The sequence below is a fragment of the Aquarana catesbeiana genome, linkage group LG02, assembly GCF_042186555.1.
Source record: "Aquarana catesbeiana isolate 2022-GZ linkage group LG02, ASM4218655v1, whole genome shotgun sequence".
NCBI lineage: Eukaryota > Metazoa > Chordata > Amphibia > Anura > Ranidae > Aquarana > Aquarana catesbeiana.
In genome coordinates, this window is record NC_133325.1 from 152,683,238 (window position 1) to 152,701,993 (window position 18,756).

The 18,756-nt window shown below is 39.5% G+C and overlaps 1 protein-coding gene across 3 annotated transcripts in view; it reads left to right on the forward strand.

Moving 5' to 3' along the window:
* The window catches only part of PDE1B (phosphodiesterase 1B), a 519,764-nt gene that overhangs the window by 147,785 nt on the left and 353,223 nt on the right, over positions 1 to 18,756 (forward strand). The window lies entirely within an intron of this gene.

Below are 18,756 nucleotides of genomic sequence, written 5' to 3' on the forward strand. Positions count from 1 at the left end.
TTTCAGGAGACCGATAAATAGTTCTGCTACATAGTCTGGCTGAAAAAAGACACAAGTCCATCTAGTTCAACCAATAAAAGGAAATAAAATAAAAATGTATATATATATATATATATATATATATATATATATATATATATATATATATACAATAGTCCTATATATACAATCCTATACCCACAGTTGATCCAGAGGAAGGCAAAAATTAAACAATAAAGCATGATCCAATTTGCTCCAGCAGGGGAAAAAATTATTTCCTGATCCCACAAGAGGCAATCGGATATTCCCTGGATAAACTTTAACTATAAATGTTATTATCTAGTTATATAATGTATGTTTAGGAAAGAATCCAGGCCTTTCTTAAAACAATCTACTGAGCTGGCCAGAACCAGCTCTTGAGGGAGTTTATTCCACATTTTTACAGCTCTTACTGTGAAGAAACCTTTCAATATTTGGAGATGAATTCTCTTTTCCTCTAGACGTAAAGAGTGCCCATTTGTCTTCTGTGATGACCTGAATAATGCACCAAGTTAACTATGAACCACTTATGTATTTATACATGTTGATCATATCCCCCCTAAGGGCACTTTCACACTGGGGAGGGGGGGTGTCGGCGGTTCTCAGTTTTGGGGAGAAGCAAGTGATTGAAATAACCTTGCAGAAGGTCGTTTCACCCTCTCCTCATCATACAGTAAAAAGGATTGAATGCTCTTTGGTGCATGCATTTTTCATGCCGTTTTTATTCTGCCAGGCAATGCAGTGCGCTTTATATAAATATACATTTATATCTATAATGCTGTCAGCATTCATAATTGAGTTTTTCTTGAAGACTGAGCAGACAGGGACTGCCGCTGCTCTGGGCTATTCGCAGCCTTCTCACTATTCAAGGCAGGTTGGAATTCCAATTCTGGGAATGCTTACAGTTTTCAGCAAGAGAAGGCTTATTTTTTTTTTTCTTCTTCCTCTGCAGAAGCTTTTACAAGATCTGTAGCTGCTAAACTGCAGAGGGAAGAAAATATAAGAATGTGGGGGTGACAGGAAAAAAGTGGGAGAATGGAAAGTGCCGTTATTTGGAAGAGTATTCACAGCGCTTGCTTTCAAAACCTTTTAATTTGAGATCCCATTTCAGTTTTCAATCAGTGTTATATGGACAGATGATCTGAGGAGCCATGACAGAGCTGTTAGACCAGTCTACATGCTAAGGAGGGAATCACATCCAATGAAATGCTGTAGGATTAAAGCCATCACTGCTGCCATATGATGTAAGCCCTTGTCATTCTATATATCTCCTTCCATGAATTTAACCATTTGAACATGCATTCCTTATGAGCAAAGTCTCTCCTGGCACCAGGGAGAATGTATTATTACATTACTCTCATTAACTCATATCTTGTTTGCTGTGGGAAGCATGACTGAAAGATAATATAATTAGCTTGAAAAGGGGCCCACAGATTATGGTATGTGAACCAATTAGCATTGATTTCAGTGGTGTGTATTAGCGGACATGCCAGTGAGCACTGCTTTGGGTGTTTACAAGGCTGTGGCCAGTTTATTAATTAATGTATTTTTGCCTGGAAGAGTTATCATATTTAAATAAATAGCCAACTACATATTAATGAATCCCCTATGCATGATTTGCATTTAAAATGGTTCTGTATCATAATCCAATTTTAATTGAAAAATACCTACCTATACCTTTTCTTATTAATAGGACCTGTCAAGATTGGTCAGGGTAAAATGATAGGAGCTATTAAGACTCAAAGGTGTATGCTTTGGCTTAGGCGCAGTTTTGAAGCTCCTTTTCTCCTGCTGGGGAAAATGTTTAGGAGAGCCCCAGAATGTATGAGGCCTAAAGCCGTCAGATATTGGGCTGCAATTAGCGTTTTGTCCCAAAGCATGTAGGTAAAAGTAAAAGCAGTTGTATTTAACTCTCTAGAATGCTTTTTTGCACAACAGTAACTTTTTGGCAAGACCAGAGTTTACCAAGTAGGTCTTTATATAGGTGTTTATTTTTATATATGATAAATTTTTATAATATTGATTTAAAGAGAACTCAAGGCCCAAGTAATAAGTGCAATGAGGTTGGAGTTGTCAGTCTCTGCCTGTATTTTCTTGAACCCGGTGTAAGAGTCCAGAAGGTCCACATCCAATCAGAAAATAGTTGAAGAAGGTGTGACTGAGGAATCCATCCTCTTTAAAGAATCATATAACTATTTTAGGTTTGCCATTGCCTACTATTCCTTCTGAAAATGCAGGTTGTTAGGTTTCATTGTGATTCAATGGCTTCAGTAATTTTTGGATCAAATACTGGTTCTGAACAAATAGGGAATCAGAAATTCTGACTTTCTAATTAGAATGCTTGTCAGTGAGTCTCAGTGACCGAGAAAACAGAGGAAAGTGGAAGAGACAAGCAGATATTTGGCCTTCTTAAATGAGGTCAGCAATGGCAGCCCTTATATTTTTCAGTACAGGTTTACTTTAAAGTGAACCTGTTAGGAGAGAACTGTGGGAGCTACCATTGCTGATTTATTTTTGAAAGTTCATCTTTAAGGGCTTCCATCTTGATCCTGGTTTTACAGGAGACATTTACCCAGTGTGACCTGAAAAACATATGGGTTACCACTCAAGCTCCTGCGTCCAAATTTGATGGGCTCCACTGTGGGTGCTGGCTCATTGTAAAGAGCCTGTCTCGGCTCTGTATATTCAACAAAGAAAAGGGAGTACCGATCGCTGCACGCCAAACAAACCCAGCAGTTATGCAAGTATTAGCAGCCTCAGCCTAGCACCATCCAAGCCAGGACGCCAACGCATTTCGGCCACGCCTGCTTTCCTCAACAATTTTGTATAAGGCAGCAGTGATTGTAATTAGGCAGAGCAGTGTAGTGACAATTTACAGACTGCAGTGCAGGGCTTTTAATAATCTATCAAAATATGAAATAGTATTTGTTATTCATAGCTACAGCATTTTGTATGAACACAAGTGGAGTCCACAAATGAAGCAGAGCACCATCCTATTGCCATAACAAGTTGTTATGAGCTCACTGGATTTCTGGCAGATCAACAGGTATATTTCTATACTTGCAACTTTTTAAAAGGACAAAACATGGGGAATATAGTATGTAGTACAGAATTGTTTTGAAATTTTTATTTTTCATTTTGGCCAGACATATACTTCAAAAGCAAACATTTCAATTTGTTAAAGTATTTGGTACTTTTTATATGACTTTTTTTTTACAAATACTTAAAAAAGGCACAGCCATCACAAACATTGCATGGGGATTTACAGGTTTACTTAAGAGGGATCATAGAGCACATGCTCTTTGCCTTCAGACTTAGGTGAACATATGGAAAGGAGCCTAGAACTCTAAATGCTGGCTGTAAATATAATCATGAATTAGTCATATGCAATATTTAATTTATACCTGTTGAAAAATATCAAAACATATGTTTTTTTTATTTTATAAATAAGCAAATATGGTAAAAACATACAAAAACACTATATTTTCCATTTTGTGCCTAGTGGTGGTTAATGAATGGCTGCTATAGTAGAGGATTTGTTTTATTACAGCAGAGCACCTCTTCTACCATTCCTGTATTTTGTGACCATCAGTGTCCTTTTCATCCATCCTGAGAGGCATAAAGAGGGGACACATTCATTATGAGCATGCCTGGGTGTTTGTAAGGGTCTTCTTAAAGTGATTTTAAACCTTCAAAATATTTTTTTTGAATAACAAACATGTTATACTTATACAAAACCACTGCACAGAGCAACCACGGGTTGCAGGAAATAAGTTGGCTCGATTCCCTCATCGACACAGAAGTGTTGACAGGGGAACCCATCCTGCAGAGCCATTATATTCTCTTGGCGGTGGGACAGGGGAAGCTGCACCCGCCAGGAGAAGATCGTGATTATTGCTAGCAGCCACTAGTTATAATCACATGCAAATCCAGCAGGCTGGTTTTAACCAAGTTGATTGATCAATCAACTTGGTACATTCAGCCTGCCCAAACATGGTTGTGTTTTGCCTGTAGAAGCAGCTTAAAGTGGATGTAAACCCTCACATGTACCCAGCAAAGTAAACAGCCTCAGATGATACACAGAAATGAAACAAATCTCCCTATATAAGTTTTACATGCATATCTGCTGTCTTCAGCTGTATATATCCTTTAGAAAGTGCTCCTCGTGTTACAGATTTTATCTTCCTGTTCAGCACTGGGAGTGGATTATTGTCATACAAACAAGACAGCTGATTGGAGGAAAGGCACACACCCCCACTCCACATTGGCCAAGGAAGGATGTAATGTGCAGAGCTTTGCTGCGAGATGGCAAGCTGTCTGCTAATCAATGTATAGCATTCTCCCACGACACACACTTCAGGCTGCCATCTTGGAGAACTTGTCAGAAGTTATCAGGCTGATAACAGAGCTACTGAGCAGGAGAAAGCTATGGGACTAAAGCCTCGTACACACGATCAACGGGAATTGTGTGATGACAGGCTGTTGGAGGAAAATCCGACCGTTTGGACGCTCCGTGGACAATTGTTGTCGGATTTTCTGCAGACAAATGTATGTCGTCGGATTTTCCAATCGTGTGTACACAAGTCCGTCGGACAAAAGTCCAACGTACAAACACACATGCTCGGAAGCAAGGACGAGCCAGAAGCGGTTGGTCTTGTAAACTAGCGCTCGTAATGGAAAATTAACATTCATGACGTGGCAAATTATGAAATCTTGAAATGCAGCGCACAATCTCTTCTTTTTTAATGGGATAATAATGAAGCTGCTTTGCTGGTGATACTGATGGAGTTATTGAAAACTAATTTTCAAAGGCTTTTTTTTTTTTCAAATAATAATATTATTATGCTTGTTATTATTTTTGGTGCAGGTTACCACAACACCATTATTCCATGATTTTTAAGATCAGAGACACAACTATGTTGGTGTCCCTTGTTAATTTTACATTATATTTTTTAAAATGTAACTGCCTACTTCCAAATTGTCATTTGAAGTAAAACACATAGCCAAGTGTTATTTTCCACATTTTTTTTTATTGTGCATTAAAAAAAAAAAAAAAAAAAAAAAATAGACATGCTATCTGCCAGTAGAACTTAACCAAAAGGGGGATTCTATGCATCCAAAAATATGTAAAATATAACAAATCAAATCATTATTCAACCAAAACATAAAATAAAGCCTCATGCATGTGTCCTGCTTCTTAATATAGGGGGTCAACGATGCCAAGAGTTGGTGAAAGCAGGGGTCCGTCATCCGGAGATAATTCCGAAAATCATCTGGATTATTCTCCTGGAGCTCCCGCAGCAAAGGCATATGACATCATTGGTCACAATTAATAAAGCAACCAGTTCCACCTCCTGTTCCTGGACTGGACTTGGGTCAAAGCAATAACTCCAAGGCCAATAATAAATAACACTTTATCTCCTCCGATTCCGCAACACAGCTGGTTGATGAACGGCCGTTCAGAAACTAACTGAAAAGCGCAAAATGAAAAGCGGAAAATGAAAAGTACGAAACGAAAAGTGTGCAATGAAAAGCAGGAAATGAAAAGCGTAAATCAACACTCACCAAACTTCTACTAACACAAAATCAGCAGAAGGAGCCCAAAGGGTGGCGCTAAAGAGCTGAAAAACCACGTAGTACGTCACTACATTCGTGTTTGTTGGCCGACAATTCCTTGCCGTTTGTATGCAAGACAAGTTCCTGGCCAACGCCCTTCGGACAAAAGTCAGAGGTTTTGTCTGTGGAAAATCCGATCATGTGTACAAGGCTTTAGTGCTTTAAAGAGAGATAAGAAAACACTACAGATATATGTGTCCAGCTCAAATGTCATTAACTGTTTGCCGACCGCCGGCTGTCAATTGAGCAGCTCTCATTGCAGGAGGGCGTCATATGCCCTCGCTTTCCTGGCCCACCAGGGGGCGCGCCATGTCACTGGGCACCCGTTACGCGTGCCCGGCGGCCGCGATGTCCGCCGGGCACCCGTAATTGCCGGTAACACAGCAGGACCGTGGATCTGTGTGTGTAAACACACAGATCCACGGTCCTGTCAGAGGAGAGGAGACCGATGGTGTGTTCCCAGTACAGAGGAACACCGATTGGTCTCCTCCCCTTGTGAGTCCCCTCCCCCTACAGTTAGAAACACTCCCTAGCAAACACAGTTAACCCCTCGATCACCACCTAGTGTTAACCTCTTCCCTGCCAGTCACATTTATACAGTAATCAATGTATTTTTATAGCACGGATCGCTGTATAAATGTGAATGGTCCCAAAAATGTGTCAAAAGTGTCTAATATGTCTGCCGCAATATCGCAGTCACGATAAAAATCGCTGCCAATACTAGTAAAAAAAAAAAATTTATAAAAATGCTATAAATCTATCCCCTAGTTGTAGACGCTATAACTTTTGCGCAAACCAATCAATATACGCTTATTGCGATTTTTTTTTTACCAAAAATGTAGAAGAATACATATCAGCCTAAACTGAGGAAAAAATTGGTTTTAAAGAAAAAAAAATTGGATATTTATTATAGCAAAAAGTAAAAAATATTGTGTTTTTTTTCAAACGTGTCACTTTTCTTTTGTTTATAGTGCAAAAAATAAAAACTGCAGAGGCGATCAAATACCACCAAAAGAAAGCTCTATTTGTGGGGAAAACAATGATTTCATCTGTGTACAGTGTAGAGTGACCGCGCAATTGTCATTCAAAGTGTGACAGCACTAAAAGCTGAAAAATGGCCTGGGCAGGAAGGGGGTGAAAATGCCCTGTATTGAGGTGGTTAATCAGGTTTACATCCACTTTAATGTAATCCTATGTGTTTATGCACATTAGGACGTTTAGAGACATATTTTAAGCTCAGCGATTAGAGGCAGAAAAAAAACATTCTGGTTGGTTTTTATTGGAATTTTCTGGTAGAAAACTGCTAAAAACTCCTAAACACGCATAAACATGTACAAAAACGCTTTATATCAGCATTTTTTTCTGCCAGAGGAAATGGTGTTTTTTAAGCTCAGTGTGCATGGAGCGTAAACAACAGCAAGTCAGTATGACACAATTCTAATCCTCTGCAGCCTTAACCCATGCTGCAATAAAACTATGGTTTACAAATAAGGCATTAAATATAAGCTGATGTACATTTTATAGTATTTTAAGCATTACATGTATGCCAAAAGATCCTATTCCAGAATTTAAAGCCTATGTTTATCAAAAATAAAAAATCAGCACAAGGGACATCCCTTACCTTCAGTGAGATGTGTCCCTTGGGCTGCCGTGTCCTCCTTTCCCTGAAATTTTCCTCCGATGACCCCCCCACCCCCACTGCCATAATCTTCAGGTGTGGCGAGAGTTAATAGAATTGAGGAAGCTCTTTACTACAACTTTTTTGAATGAAGCTCGACCTATGAATAGCTTCCTAAAGTCATATGATCACCATATGAGTTATGGGATTTTTTTTTAAAGTTTTCCCTAAGTGGACTACACAGTGAAATTTTGAGGCAGATTTCAGATAAATTATGTTGAAGGAGAAATCAGACATTTTGCAATATCAGCTTTGCTTTGACCTCTGTAGAATGCTAACTCATAAAACGAGTAGCAATAGCAATAATAGTTTATTTTTCTCGTGAACTCTTAACATCTCCTAGAGACTTTTTACTGTAGTCCCTACCAGGAAAAATAATTTATTTCTTTACTGATTTGGAAGTTCTCTTGAAACGCTTTTGATTGAGCCATATTGCACTTTGACATTATTTTATGTATCATTTCACTTTACAAGATGTTCTAATTCTAAATGTTCTCATACGGTTTCCATCAGCATTTGTTTAAAACATTTACCCATATATGTTTGTTGTTGTTTTTATTATTCAAAGGTATTTTACTCTGATTTAACTTGAGATTAAATTCCATTTTAGACCACACCTGTATAAATATAGAGTTTTTTGATAGGTGCAAAGGCTTTCTTTTTCCAATGTCTCTGAAGAGAAGAGCAGTCATGGTTAAATCCTCCAACTGCCACAGACAGTGGGGGTATGGTGATAGAAGAAGAAAGGATTTACAATGCTCAATGTATGAGATGTCTGTGCTTCATACCCTACTGATTTTTTTTACTTGCCACTGTTTTTCTTTATTTTCTGTCAGCATAGAATGAAATATATTGCCATTAATTAGATGTGATGTTCACACTGAGATGGGCCTGTCAAAGGGTAAACATATAAACATAACCCCAGGCCAGGCAAATATAAAATGCACTTCTTAGTTTAAATATGCAGTTAATAAAAAACTAGCAAATACTCGTATGTGCTTGTTCATAAGCAGAGCAAATTTGTGTAAGTATAGCTAAAACTTTTTTTGTTTAGTTTTGGATAGCATAGAAAAGCATTAGAACCCCTGGCATGTTTTTATTGCTGTCTGTGTCCCCCTAGATTCACGCTCTTTGTGACCATTGTCAGAAGATTAGGGAAAATCCAAAATGTTAGAATAGTCACTAAAACAAGAGTTGAGGGTGAATCTTCCAACGAGGATACATGCTCTAGGGGGAAACTTGGGACTTTGAATGAGATGTGTGTTAGAGAAAAACAAATAAATAAATTACATGATCAAAAGAGGTTTATTCATAACAAAGTGCATAGGACATGGTACATAGCAGGTATGACGAGCTGATGGGCATATAATGCATAAAAAAATATAATAATACATTATTGCACAGGCTTAATAAAATCAAAGGAAAATTACAAACAGGATTGAATAAAAAACTGCATTAATAAGCTTGATGCGTTTCGTGGATACATTCCACTTCTTCAGAAGCAAATGAAGAATTCATGTCGAGGGACAACTGTCTAATGCCGTGTACACACGGGAAGACTTTTCAGCATGAAAGGTCCGACGGTCTTTGCGACGGACTTTCGACTGACTTTTGACGGACTTCCGAAGGACTTTCGAACAAACGGACTTGCCTACACAAGATCACACCAAAGTCTGACAGATTCGTACGTGATGACGTACGACCGGACTAAAATAAGGAAGTTGATAGCCAGTAGCCAATAGCTGCCCTAGTGTCGGTTTTCGCCCATCGAACTAGCATACAGACAAGCGGATTTTTCGACCAGACTCGAGTCCGTCGGAAAGATTAGAAACATGTTCCAAATCTAAAGTCCGTCTGATTTTCGATCGAAAAAGTCCGCTGCAGGTCCGATGAAGCCCACACACGGTCGGATTGTCCGACGGATTCATCCCGTCGGACCAGTCCGGTCGAAAAGTCCGCCCGTGTGTACACGGCATAAGAGGAGAATTCTCCTAACTTTGGAGAGATTTGCTCTCACTTCCTGTTGTTTCTTCAGGACAGGAAATTATTGTTATCACCAACAAGTCATAGACAGCAAAACAATAAACTGACAGAGGTTTTAACGTATCCTTATTCTATCCAAAACAGAAAAGGGTTTGGGCTAAACAAACACTTTGAAGGCTAACTGTGCTTTTTGCACCATGTTACGTGCTGCAAATGTTTTAATGGGACCCCCACCAAACCAGTTCTTCTCTCCCCCCCAGCAGCTGCTGTCACATTTGAAATTTGCGGGGCTCTACCCACACAGCTGCATCATTCATTAACAGAGATCTGTGAATTAATTACCTGAAGTCCCGTCTGCTACCACAAACTTGCAGTTCTCAATGGAACATAAGTCCCGTGATCACCATACTTTTTGTCCATTGACACTTCCTCCAAACTACAGTATGGACAGGAAGCTTAAGAAAGTCTGCAGAAGCCTGACATTGCACCCACAATCCACTGACCATGGTTGCAGTACTTTGCAGGCTAAAGAATAATAAATAAAGATTTATTTCCTGCAAATATAGGAGCATTTATTATTATTATTGTCTTTATTTTTTTTGTAAAAGGTGGCCTTTAAAGTGGTTGTAAACCCTTACAACACACGTCTTGCTACAGGTAAGCCTATAATAAGGCTTACCTGTAGCTACCCTGGATATTCAGGTTTAGGTTTAGGAGATATCCCCTGTGTTTACATGTGCCGACGTCATTGGCACATGCACACTGAAGCTGAGCGTGCCTTTAACGGCGGGAGTGACATCATCTCGGCTCTGGCCAATCACAGCGTTGGAGCCCGTGATACGCGGAAGTAACTCCGGGAGTGATGTTGGCCTCCGGAGCGGTGTACAAGGACGGCTGCAGGGTCTTCGATCTCAGGTAAGTAATTCATAATGAGCTAGTATGCTATGCATACTAGCTCATTATGCCTTTGACTTGCAGGGTTTTTTTTTTTGTCCTAGGGTTTACAACCACTTTGAAGCTGAAGTCTAGAGAAAAAAGTATATCCCTTTTCCTCCACTCAATGCAGTGATTTCCTATACTTTTCAAATGAGGATTTAATTTTCTACTAGCTTTGCTTGTGTTGTGCCCCATAAATGATAATATCTGACAGCCAGTCAGCGTGTTGTAAATCATATTGGGACAATGCTTGCTTGTGTGCTGTATCTAAAGCCTTTACATACTACTGTTTTTTTTTTGTTCAACCCAGCGGGCTGAAAGAAATAAAACTGACAGCTCAGGTCGGAGCTGCTGTACTAACTATGCAATGTTAGTACAGCGATATCCCCTGCAGTCCTATTGTGTGGGGACAGGGGACAGAGGACAGAGGACAGAGGACAGAGGATGACCCCCCCCTCCCCCACTCTCACTCCCACTCCCACTCCCACTCCCTTCCCCCGCCTGAGCACTCCAGTTAGCACTCTCAGCTATTGGCAGACCTTTTTCCGAATGGCTGGTTTCTGTTGGACCAGCTGCAGTACACACGGGGCGAATGTCGGACAGTTTCTATTGAACTGGCCAATGCCGCCCGAAATTCAGCCAGTGTGTACTAGGCTTAAAGTGGATGTAAACCCTTACATATACCCAGTGAAGTGAACAGCCTCAGAGGATACACAGGGATGAAACAATTCTCCCTACACAAGTTTTACATGTGTATCGGCTGTTTTCAGCTTTATATACTGTTTAGAAAGATCAGATCGTGTTAGGAGATTTTCTCTTCCTGGTTAGCACTGCAATGAAGCCTGGGCATACAGCCAAGACAGCTGATTGGAGGAAAGGCACAGCCCCCCCCCCCCCATAGGTAGAGACTTTCCGCTCTGTCCCTTCAATTGTTCAGGGCTCTGCTAATCAATTTATAACATCCTCCCCAACACAAAACTCAGGTTGCTTTTATCATATGTGACAGAGAACTTGTCAGGAGTTATCAGGCTGATAACAGAAGAACGCAGCAGGAGACCACTATGGGACTTAGTGCTTTGAAGAGAGATAAGAAAAACACTGCAGATATATGTGCCCAGCTCAAATTTCATGAATCGGGTTTACATCCACTTTAAGGAGAGGTGCACTGCTTTCACCGTTGGACAGGAAATGTTTATACTAAAGAACATCTGCCCCTCTCCTAATCTATATAACATAGGGATCAAGGTGTGTTGGTTTGACATTGTTTAAGATAAGACTGCAGCATGGACAGGACACAGGAGAACATCAGCAACCTTATCAGATATATATATATATATATAACAAAACAGCTTCAATTGTATATTTATCAGACCAAAGAGAGCAAATAAGAAAACCTTAGAGGCACTACAATATTTGACAGTTTTGCCATACAATGGAAAAAAACAATATGAATAAAAAAGGATCTTTAAAAGATGCCTGCTATTTGAAAGTAGAAAATGACACAATTAAATTAAAGATCAAATAAAGAAAATGTATGCCCGGTGGTGTTAACCAGTAGGGTGATTTAAGCCGTTTAGTTTATAAGGGCTTAATTCGTGTATTTCTTTGGATTGACCCTGTCAGGTTCTCACCCCGAGCTAAAATGTCTGAAATCAGCATGGAGCATTTCTAGTCAGCGTGCGTAAATCAAACAGTAAGCTTCATAGCAGAAACTCCCGGCAGGAGACAAAACTCCCAAGTTTCATGTCATAAGCTACTGCACAAAGCGAGGCAGCTAGAAAAATGGATGTAGTGAATTCCCTGTCAAAATGCCTTATAGCGTAACACTTTTCAGAAAGCAAAATCTCACCAGCAGACACACTGAATCACACAAATGCCTTTTTTCGACCATCTTGTGAAACGTGGGAATATATAGACCATTCAAGTTTAAAAAGTGGACAGCCATCAGCAGTTTAGCAGACCTCTTCAGCAAAATGTTTGGTTAAAGGTACATGAAACCCATCTCCCCAAGTTATTTTGGGGAGTTCCAGTGAATGGTAATGGCAATGCTATAACATAGAATCATGTTTTAGACAATGGTGCACATCGAACCTTGAGGCAACAGTTTGTGGAAGGACCTTATCTTTTCCATCATCATTGTGTCCCTTGTGCACTAAGCTGGGTCAATAAATACATAGTTTGATTAGATTGGTGTGGCAAAGCTTGAACAATCCTTAACCCTAATAAACACATTGGGATTGCGAGACAGATCTACTCAAACAACATCAACATCTGATCTTACAACTTTTCTTTTTTTTTTATTGTAACACCTGCTGGAGTTGGGCTTTAATAACATAGTATTTTGTAACTATATGAGTTAAACGCCAAGTGACTAGGTTCACATGAAACTGAGCTGTTTATAATATATTGCATAGTGCATTTTCAAAGATTCACTGATAACAGTATCATTAGTGAATGAAAAAAATATCCTTATGGATTTCTTTAAATGATTGCTTTATTTCCCTGACAAGGCATAATTACTTGCACACAAAATGCTGTTTTGAAAGCATCTTTTTCGGAACGCAATTTAATATTGATTTTGAACATTTGCACTCAGTTTGCTCATGCGTAAATGTGACGTTTATTTGCAGTGGCAACACATCTGAGGCATTTACCCTTCACGCATAAACCCAGATTTAAATGTCTGAGAAAGCATGTTGACATTGCTTCCTTGGATAAATGTCTTTTAGCAGTTCCAGTCTGACTCCTTGATAAGAGGGATGGAAATTTTAAATTGCACATTACATTCTGCTGTTGGAGCACTGAAGGAACATTCTCTTTGACTGTAAGATGACCTATGTCTCATGGCGTGCATGTTAATGTTCAGCTGTACAACATATACTGTGTATGAGGGCATCACAAAAACAGAAGTTCCAAAACGATCCAAATCCTTAGAGTAGAATATAAAAATAGACAACATTTTTTTTTGGTTTTCTTTCCAGTGATCTCTGGCCTGTTTCTTTGTTTCATTTTGAATTTTCTTTCATTTTTATAAGAGTTTAAAAAGGGGATTTTGTGACATAGTGTAAAATTATGGTAAAAAGTACACAGGCTGGGAAAAACTAGAACAGTCCAGTGAAAATGCAAATAAATAATGCCATCCTGCCTTTTAATGTGGCCTCAGGTTCATAGATTAGGGACCTTAAAGGGGTTGTAAACATAATTTTTTTTTCACATATTTCCACTGTTAATTGCATACTTAATCAAAAGAATTGTATGATTTCATGCCAAAATCTTTACTTACAAGTGCAATGTGTATCTAAAAATCGCCTCCGTCTATGCCACAGTGATTCTGGCTTCTCCTTCCTGGTTTGCGGTGCGCGTGCATTAAAGCAGCGTCACGGCAACCACGGAACTACATCTCACAGTGTGCATAGCAGCACCGCGTATGCGCAGTGCCGTTTTTATACATTTCTTGTAACGAGAACGAGCAATAGGCAGGCCAGTGAAGATTCGTCTATGGAGGCGTATCGCTGCAGCGTCGTAGACACGCCCACTAACCCCCAGCCCCTGTGTCTCTCTGATACGTAGAGAGCGTCTCCACGCAGGGCTGTAGTCCAAGGGAGGGGGCGAGCACAATCAGTCACACAACGGCTCGGATGACGGTGGCAAGCTCCATGAAGAAAAACAGGAAGTGAAGATTTCAAGGAAGGATTTCTGACATTTGGCAGAGAACCAGAAGGAACAGGTAAGTGAACTAGCACTGCATTAGCTTAAAGGAAGCTAATTAGCAAAGAAAAAATTTATGTTTACAACCCCTTTAAGCTGCAGATTGCATTCTTGGTTTATCATGAGAGTTTTAGATTTCCCCAAAAGTGGGCAACTTTATTGTGTAAATATCAATTAGAGGTGCCTTGGCAAAGCCCGTCCCACTATGTCCAGCCTGCTTCTTTTTATTTATCAGTCAGGCTGTCCCTTGCATTTTGTGCCCAGTTAGAGGACACAAGTGGTTGAAGAGGTTGGACAGAAGTCAATCACTAAAGCTAGGATTAATATTTGTATTAAAGTGCACTTGGGGGTTCTAAAGTTTCTGAAGATAAACGGAACCAGCAAACGGGCACCTGCAAATGACTGCTTTGAACCTGATGACCACGTAAAAGGAAAGGTAAGCCTACGTGTTAATTTAAAGGATTGCCCCATCTCCAGCTTTCCTGCACATAATGACATATGTTACGCTTAGAGTAGCATGAATGATCAGCAACACTTCCAGTGAAAATAGGACAGAGAATTTTTATGAATTAGAAAAAAATCTACATACATAATACGTTATTCTGAATTATTTTCGTTTTTGTTGAAATATGGTAAAAATGACTGGAAAAAGTAAAAAATGGATACAACTAATTTTGCTATTAATAAATGGCACAGTAAATATTTAATCCCTTATTACATATCCCCACATATATCACTGAGCATAGATCATATTAGCCTTGCTTCTGGTAAGATTAGAAAAACATTAGCAATAACATGGGAGTCTACAGAAATTCATAGCACCTGAAGTTTCAAAGCAGGTACTACAGGTGGCAGACAATAAAATATCAGCTGGAGTGAGAAGATCTAGGATGTTGCATACATGCAATATGTATGTTCTGAGTCTAGCTCCCTTTAGGAGAACTAGCAAAATTCACTGTAATATCAGGTAGAGTAGCAAATAAAAATATTTCTGTTTCTGCCAAGACTTCTATAAACTCAATGAGGTTGATTTACTAAAAACTAGAGAGCACACAGTCTGGTGCATGTACATGGTACCAATCAGCCTTCAGCTCGTTCAATTAAGCTTTGACAAAAAGACCTGGAAGCTGATTGGTTTCTTTGAAGAACTGCATCAGATTTTGCAATCTTCAGTTTTAGTATATCAACCCCAATATTTATTGTGTGTCTTTTTTCAGCTTCTTATATGATTCCCTGGATAAAAAATGTTGTCTTGATATTTAAGTTGGGAAAGACTGCCCCCTTACATTTGTGGTTGGTACGAAGATGAATGCTCCCTTACATCACTGGTCAGTATGAGGAAGAATTCTCCCTTACGTTGGTGGTCAGTAGGAGAAAAAATGCCTCCTTATGTTAAGAGGAAGAATTACATTGGTCAGTAGGTGTACAAGCGGGCCCTTATATAGATCAGTAGGAAAAAGAAAGCCTGCTTATGTTGGTGTTCAGTAGAAGAAAGCTTTATCGCCTATGTTGGTGGTCATTAGGAGTAACAATGCCTTTTTGAATGTATGTGCACTATTTTCTCTTAAAGTGGTTGTAAACCCACGGAAAAAACAAAAAAAACCCTGCAAGACAAAGGCATAATGAGTTAGTATGCATACTGCTGTGGCCGGCAACATGTCTCTCTGAGTTATTTTTGGGTATCGCGGGCTCCGGTGCTGTGATTGGCCGGAGCCGCGATGACATCACTCCTGCGCATGCGTGCGGGAGCCTCCGGGAACGACACAGCAGCTGAAGAAACGGCAAAAGCGAGCCGTTTCTTCAGTGCGCATGTGCCTATGATGTCGGCACATGCTGTTATAGTGAATATCTCCTAAACGGTGCAAGTTTAGGAGATATTCACAGTACCTACAGGTAAGCCTTATTATAGGCTTACCTGTAGGTAAAAGTGGTATGTAAGGGTTTACAACCACTTTAAGTTTTCAGTTGCCATACTACATCTCCACTTTGCTGTAATTGAAATTGAAGTCATACTATTTCAGGCCTAACACATTAGATATTCTGTCATTTGAAGTTTGTTGGATATGGTGGCTCCTTTTTCTGTATCTTTGTCTTCCACCCTGCGTGGCAATTTATTTTTGTGTTGTAAAGGCTATGAAAAATCTATTAAATTAAAATCTAAAAGAAAAAAAAAATCCTCATCAGTAAGAGAAGGAACACTCCCTTACACAGGTGAACAATAGGATGAAGAATGATCCTTTAAAGTGGTTGTTAACCCACTATACTATGATCATGCCATTCCCTCTGTTATATAATGATATGTGTCCCTGTGCCTGTGTTATATAACAAAATTCTGATTATACCATACATTAGAGCGGCTCCTGGAGCTCCCATGACTCCTCGGCTCTCTCCTCTGCCCGGCAGACAGCTATAGCTACCGCTGATGTCAGCCAGGGAGGAGAGAGGAGAGAGAGCCGAGGAGTCACGTGAGCTCTGGGAGCCACTCTGATATATGGTATAATCTGCATTTTGTTATATAACACAGACACAGGGACACATAGCATTATATAACAGAGGGGATGGCATGATCATAGTAAAGATATGTTTGCACCAGGTAGGGAGGATGGTGGAGTTAACAATGACTTTCTGCCAAGACTTCTATAAACTCAGTGAGGTTGATTTACTAAAAACTAGAGAGCACACAGTCTGGTGCAGCTGTACATGGTAGCCAATCAGCCTTCAGCTTGTTCAATTAAGCTTTGACAAAGAAACCTGGAAGCTGATTGGTTTCTTTGAAGAACTGCATCAGATTTTTCACTCTTCAGTTTTAGTAAATCAACCCCAATGTTTATTGTGCGTGCTTTTTCAGCTTCTTATATGGTTCCCTGTTTAAAAAATGGTGTCTTGATATTTGAGTTGGGAAAGAATGCCCCCTTACATTTGTGGTTGGTAGTATATCAACCCCAATATTTATTGTGTGTCTTTTTTCAGCTTCTTATATGATTCCCTGGATAAAAAATGTTGTCTTGATATTTAAGTTGGGAAAGACTGCCCCCTTACATTTGTGGTTGGTACGAAGATGAATGCTCCCTTACATCACTGGTCAGTATGAGGAAGAATTCTCCCTTACATTGGTGGCCAGTATGAGTAAGAATGCCCCCTTAATAATTACTATTCAGTACTGATCACTCTTGTGTTCATTCATAACTAAAAAATATAGTAAACATGAATGACATGATTTCTATTGCTTCTGTTTGTGAATGAATGCAGAAGAGCTGAGTGCCCTGCATTTCCTTGTTCAGTGTTAGTAAATGCAATAATGCAGAAGAAAAAGAGATTGAGGATTTTGTGTCCCCATGCTCTTAATCACAAAAATAAAATATATGGGCACTAGTATTTAGACCCCTGATATTTGTACAATATGTGCTTTTATCAAAAATATAGTTTTGATGAACATTTGCACAACCATCACTGAATCTACAAAATCAGTAGCACCATCTTTATTACTATTGATCCTGCGCTTTTAGAAACTATAAACTTTGGAAATTGTATGTGAAAAATAATCAAAAGCGGTTTGGCCACCTGGGGTTTAAAGTGGAGGACCTGAAAGGGTTAAAGTAGGCCATCTTTTTATATTTTTATAATTTAATATAATTATGTAGAGTTTCATTTTTTTTTCTGTAAATATGAAGACAGTTTACAAAATGGCAGCCTTTATGGAGTGTTGACAATGGACAAAGATTATACGCTATCATAAGTTGATTGTATGTGAAGGCAGACTTCAATTTTTCAGTGAGGCAGCTGAGGGAATCATTTGCTGTTTTCTGTTTTGTAACAAGAGTCGTGAGTGCAAACCCTCTGCCTTCCAGTAACATCAAAAGAATCAGTCTGCATGTCAGGTAAGGACCACTTTGTCTGCTTCTATTATTTATTTGCCTTTCAATGCCAGAGCGCTCTTTTTTCTTTTCTGTAGCTCGGGGGGGATTCTTGTCTTTAGTGGGAAGTATTTGGGGTTATACAGTTTTTACCTCACCTGGCAGGTTATTTCTATAAAGTGCCCACTGTTACTGTAAAGATTAGCAAGTCGAACAATGTAAATATTAAACTATTAACACTTTCTTCTTTGCTTTATTTTTGAGCAACAATACTTAACATCATAAAATATATACTATGAGGAGTTTTTATGTCAGGCAGTCAGTACAAATATTGTAGAGTAACAATGGATCCTACCTAACAAAGCATTCTGGTTTTTTTGGGCGCAGCAAAAGGCTTTGTTATTGTCCTCTTGCAATAAGGCCAATTTGCCCTGGTGTGTGAGATCACTTTTGTAAGGTTATGTTCACCTTTTTGGAGAGACTCAAATATATCCTCTGTGTCTGAGACTGCCTCTATGTTAAAAATTCTGTCACTTTATTATTTGTCTGCGGTCCCCTTGGGGAGATTTCCCCTCACTTCCTGGTCCTGTGACCTATGTACAATAAAGGTACCGTACCTCTGACCTCAGTGCAAAAAAGTTGCATAATGGGATGTAAGGTTTTTTAAGTTGGTGTCACTGCCTCTAGGTTGCTTGGAAACCTCTTCCTGCTGCCAATCCCACCACCCGGCACATAGTATATTAGTAATGGTGGATAGGGAAAAAGGGTTCTTTTTTGGCAGGCAGTGGAACCACAGAGGAATTTTTTTTGTCCAAGGCCCTAAACATAGGACAACATGTGAGTGCAGGTAGTGGTTGGTTTTGCGCTCCCCTTCGGGGGGGTGGGGGGGCATTTGGACTATTCCCCAATAAAGAAGAAGCAGGGCTGTACACCCTTAGTTAAAAAGAAGGTGTGAAAGGAAGC